At 33.6% G+C, this 6,000-nt stretch overlaps 1 protein-coding gene across 1 annotated transcript in view; it reads left to right on the top strand.

The window, feature by feature from the left end:
- Positions 1-3,227: 3,227 nt before the first annotated feature.
- LOC108740431 (calexcitin-2) overlaps positions 3,228-6,000 on the top strand; it is a 133,503-nt gene continuing 130,730 nt past the window's right edge. Inside the window, exon 1 of the mRNA XM_018474746.2 lies at positions 3,228-3,357. The gene's annotated coding sequence lies outside the window, so the exon portion shown is untranslated. The remainder of the gene's footprint in view (positions 3,358-6,000) is intronic.

Raw genomic sequence — 6,000 nt, 5'->3', positions numbered from 1 at the left:
TTCACATACATTTTTTGATTTATCCTTTATTTTAATTTAATTATACTTTCGAGTTCGATATAATTAAGCTGGATATTTTTAATTAACATGGGTATTATACTTAATTGAGCAACTATATAGATTAACTCAATTCATAACTTGCAAAGGGTAAATTCACATAGAAATAAAGATAAAGAAATAAGGACAATTATTATTGTCTTTGCCATGAAAAACAAATTTTTTTTGTATACGTTTCCTAAATAGACACGCTTTACATTTTGTTACAAATTTAAGAATAATCTTACTTTGACAATTTGAAATTGGGATTCGCTTAATATTTTTCGTCTTCTATTTTAAATATATTTCTATTTTGACTATTTCCTAATATTTATCAGTAACGACCACCTTTACTAATCTAATGACCTAGAGTTCACCTCGATGATTTTACTCAAAATATCCTTGTATTTTTAGTCATACGAACAGTGCTTCTATGAACTTTTCGGAAGTTTTTGAATTTTGTACTGCGAATTTTGAATTTCCGTGGGTTACGTATATCCGATTTTCAATTTTTTTCTGGCGCTATGTTCGTACTCATGTCTCTTACCTATACCGATAACTTCGGCCATGTTGAATGTTCAGTTAATTTTTAACGGACGTGAATTAATAGAAAATGTCTGAGCACGTCAACGACAAACAAAAACATTGATGAAGTGAAGAAAATAGTTTTCGCCAATCGTCGAATCACCGTTAGAGAAATAGCTAAGGATCTAAACATATCGATTGGCTCTTGCCGTTCCATTTTTACCAATGATTTCGGCATGAGACGGGTCGCCGCGAAATTTGTACCAAAATTGCTAAGGAGCTGTTATATTCTGTCTGCGATGACCACGATTTGCTCCAGAGGATCATAACTGGTGACGAATCATGGGTTTATGGTTATAACGTGGAAACTAAAGCTTAATCATCCCAATGGAAGCTGCAGCACGAGCCAGGACCGAAAAAAGCGAGCTAAGTTAGATTGAATGTGAAGGTTTTGCTTACAATTTTCTTCGATTGCAGGGGCGTGGTGCATCATGAGTTCTTGCCACAGGGTAGTACGGTCAATAAGGAATATTATCTGCAAGTTATGCACAATTTGGGCGAAGTAATCCGCCAAAAACGCCTGGATTTGTGAAATAACAAAAATTGGATTTTGTACCATGATAACGCCCCTGCTCATACATCGTTGATTTTCGCGAATTTTCGGCCAAAAACAACACACTAATAATGCTGCAGCCACCTTATTTTCCAGATCTGTGACCCCATGTGACTTTTTCTTGTTCCCGAAACTGAAGAGGCCCATGAAAGGACGACGCTACGCTAACAAAAAATGAATTTTTGAAGTACTTCGAGGATTGGACAAAACGTTGGCACAAGTGCATAATATCTGGTGGGAATTACTTTGAAGGGGACAAAAAAGATATTCATGAATCAATAAATAATTTTTGAAAAAACACAAAATTCGCTATACTTTTGAACAGATCTCGTGCCTACATATGTTCTTATTATGCGCGCTTTGTTTTCGAATGCGTTAACCGTGTAACCAATCGTCGCGCACTCTTTTCTTTTAATGAATGTCGAACTCAACCTACAAAGGCGGGCTGAAAAGTTCGTAGGCTGACCCATATATTACTCTACTAGTATCAAATCCATATGATTTTAAGTTAGCCCTAACCTTCAAAAGACACCTGTATAAATTTGACAGTTGTTGCACTATTAGTATCTGAGTTATAGCATTTTTAGCGAAAGAACTTTTGTTGTTTGAAAAAGAAAGTGCTGTTTCAGCAAGACAATGCACTGTGTCACAAATCAATGAAATCAATGGCAAAATTCCATGAATTGGGCTTCGAGTTGCTTTCGCATCCACCGTACTATCCAGATCTGGCCCCCAGCGACTTTTTTCTGTTCTTAGACCTCAAGAGGATGCTTGCTAGACAGAAATTTCGCGCCGATGAAGAGGTAATCGCCGAAACTGAAGCGTATTTTGAGGCTAAAGACAAATTGTATTATAAAAATGATATTGAAAAATTATATGACCGCTATAATCGTTGTATCGCCCTCGAAAGGAACTATATGGAATAATAAAATCAAATTCTATCAAAAAAAAAATTTTTTTCTATACAAGCCTACGAACTTTTCACCCCGCCTGTTATAGTAACTTTTATATGATCGTGATTACCTCAATTGATGATCTGATGTTGTTCTGATTCGGGTCTCGTGGTTGCAGTGTGTTTTGTTAGCATGAGTGGCGAGGTTTTCCAGAGTTCACCTACTGGCCCCGAAAGCCTTTACCAACTTATTAAATGTAATTCAAAATTCATTTTCTCACCCTTTGTAACAGGATCGTAACCCCTAGTCCAATCCTTTTCTATTGGCCATTTTGCTACTTACCTAATCAGTGGATTGTAAACGTTTTAGGTTTGATTGAGAAAAGAGAGATTTTCTAGTTCATATAATACAAGAAAATATATGTGAGCCGTGGAACCAGTCGATCCGCACGCTTTTTAGTAAACGTAGAATGCCGACGCTTTTAATTTGATATATGCTTCATGTGCCTGCAATCTATGCAAATTTTTGTTGTTAGATTTTAGTAAATCATCAGATGATTATCGATTAATTTTTTTTTTTTAATAATTAGTTCAATTAATCAAAATAATAGATTGTTTAGACTAATACGGGTAATAAAAACAATCGATTAAACGAAATAGTCGATTATTAATCAAATTCTTCATTAGGGGAATAATAACTTGAGGATAATAGATACATTTTTTGGATGAAATTCATGGTAAACTTTTTATGAAAATGTATTTGTCCTAAATAAAGAATAAAAACACGAATTTTCATGTAATAAACTTTTTTATTTCAATTAATCGATCATTTTCTTAAAATCGATAACAATAGATTGTTAAATTTAATGATTTCCCAGCCGTAATATTTTTTCTTTATTTCTGGAAATTCCTTTTGAACGCGATTATTTTTCGATACTATGTTATGAATCCGTTTTTCGGGCTTTTCTTTCCATTAGAGGTATTATCCTTGTTATGCATTAGACTAATTCGAAAATACATTTGTAGATAACCTAAACAATGGATTGTTTGTTAGTATTAGTAAATAATGTAGTATTATCTGTAAATGTTCGGATGCCGCCATTGTAAGGCGCAGGGCAGCCTGTGCTTTTACTGAAGGTATAAAAGCCAATCTTTCCACATTGCACACTGTCGTTGTTGTGCCGTTTAAGTGTTTCCACCTCGTGCACATCTCTGCTAGTCCGATTTTATCCAGCGATATAAATCCCAGTCCCAACTGCAAAGTTACATTTCCACCGGAGTTAATAACAACGTAAGTGGAAATGATTTTTACTCTCTTCGCTTTTTGAATTTTTCGCGCTCTCCTAAAACAATTACCTATCGGAAAACAGAATTTTGCTTCTGTTTTTCTCCCTTTATTAAATGCGCCGCCTTGATGATTTAAGTTTAATTAACTGCGAACGTAACAAACTGTTTTATTATAGATATATGTTGAAAATTAATTATGATATATACGATAAATTATTATTTCCTTTTTCTTGATTAAGTAAAACTATTGTTTGCGCTACTTTTTAATAAATATTTACAACAAAAGGCTGTATAACATCAAAAGTAATTGTTATGGTTTTTTCTTTTCTCTTTTATAGTATTTAGATTTTATTTAATATAATTTACAAGTGACCAATTAAAGGCAATTATGCCTCAGTTAAAATTTAAAAATTATTTTATAGAAACGTCCATCCATCTTAATTATTGTTAATATTTAATTAAGGAATGCATGAATTTTAATCACTGTCTATTTTTGTTTTAATGCTTACTATGAGCTTTCTGATGAGCAATGTACCTATAGCATGGTAAATTTCAAATTTTCGTTAAGTCTATCTTTATGCGAAAGTGTTTATTTACATATGTAAATGTACCTGTACTGGAAACATTGATTGAATTTCCCATTAATTACACGTCCGTTAAAGTGTGTTCACTTATAATAGCCTACATTAAATACGGGTTTACATTTTCTTCAGAGTCATTATGATGCATGTAAAATGGCTATGAAAATTTATAAATCAATACGAAATGAGGTAGTTGTTATGGAGGTAGATTTATAACAAGTTTTTTCTTCTTTAAACGGTTATTAAATAATAAAGTGTAATGATAAAAAGAATAAGTAAGTAGGTACTTATAATTTTCTTTCCCTAGCTAAATGAATACTCTAATATTTAACATTATACAAAACACCATTTCGAAAATTATTTCGTTTATAATGTTCTTGCTGAATATTTACTTGAAATCTTGACCGTCGTCTGTCTGTATGGTGGAATTCGTTTATTATGACTCCGCCTATATTGACCAACCGCTTAATATGAAGTAATTACAGTGTTAAGTTTGGTTTTCATATTAAATCCTGTGTAGGAAAGTTTGGATATAATGACTTCGTTTAAAATGACATATCGTTTATTATGACTGATTCTCAAGAAATCATATCCGGCTATAGTGACCCAAATGATTAATAATAACATTTTCGCTCATTTTTCTGACCTTTCTTATGTATTTTGGTATCACAATTCATCGTTCTTTTTCTGTTAATAAATATATACAATTTGTAGTTTTTCTTTCTATTAAATTAAATAACTAACAAAAATAGAAATTTGTTTATTTACTAAGACTATTCTTTGGATGACGCCCGTTATGTATGACGTGTCTGTCATTTCCCATCGATGTCATTATAAGCGGATTCTACTGTACTTAGATGGAACAACTTCGCTCTGGTCGGTAATTTATTGAAACTGTCCGTGGCGTGCATATGAGAGCTAATAAGTTCGAAATCGCATCCACGTCTGGCAGTTTCTAAGAACTGAATGTGTTTAAAACCTATCATCCTCATCATAAAGTCGCCAGTCCAAAGTGTGGTTGGACACGCACCTCCACTCCTTCTTATCCTAAGCTAATTTTCGCATTTCCCCAAAACCAGAGCAACCGACATCTTTAACTATTTATGAATAGTAATCTCATCTAGGTTTACCTCTACTCCTCTTAACTCCTGTTTTTGCTTTCTAATATGGCTAGACCTTTAGGCCTGAGAAGGTGTTTTACCAACCTATCTCGCCTTTTTTTATTGACTTTCTCTCCTCTGTTCTCCTATTGTTTGTAATACCTCTTCATTTCTAACCTTCTCTATCTACGGTATTCTCATCATTCTCCACATTTCGAACGCTTCTAACCTTTTCTTTTACGCCGCGCCTATACTGTCCATGTTTCGCACCCGTACAGTGCCGCGCTACAAACATACACCTTCAATAATCTTTTTCGAATTTCCAAATTAATCGTTCGCGAGCATAGAAGTGACTTGTTTTTATTGAAGGCGACTCGACCCTGCGCTACAATTTGAAGCAATATTTACGCTTTTAATTTCGAATAGAACTTGTCCTTTAGTCATGTACACAAAAAGTAAAAAGTTTTTTGAAACAATCCTTTGGGAAGTTCCTAATCCTTTGCTTATCTTGTGTAGATAAGTCTGTTCTATTTAATGCTTTTCGTTCGTTCAGTCTAAGTCAAAAAAAGCTGTTTTAGTAAAATATCTTAATTACTATTCGTTAGTAACTAAATTTGTTAGTTGACTACATCTATCGTTTTACTAAATTAGTACCTTTAATTAAAACGAGTGTTACGTTGTTTTGCAATTACTGTAAATATCGTGTAACGAAACTTAATTTGTTGGGAGTCGAATAGCTGCAGGCTACACAGGTATATTGTCATTAACACTCCCTGTCAGTGGCTTATGTCAAACAGCACTACCGGAAGGAAGGTGCTGGTTTCGTGAAAACAATTTTATTTTTAATTTTATTATGTACATACATGGTTACCACCACAATATTGCACATTACCGCAGGAAAGTCTCAATATAGCCAGGACCGTATATTCATTTGGAGTCGGATGCATATGTTCAGTTGTGGTTCTC

The sequence above is a fragment of the Agrilus planipennis genome, unplaced genomic scaffold (assembly GCF_000699045.2).
Source record: "Agrilus planipennis isolate EAB-ADULT unplaced genomic scaffold, Apla_2.0 scaffold21, whole genome shotgun sequence".
NCBI lineage: Eukaryota > Metazoa > Arthropoda > Insecta > Coleoptera > Buprestidae > Agrilus > Agrilus planipennis.
This window is presented reverse-complemented; position numbering and strand designations above follow the sequence as displayed.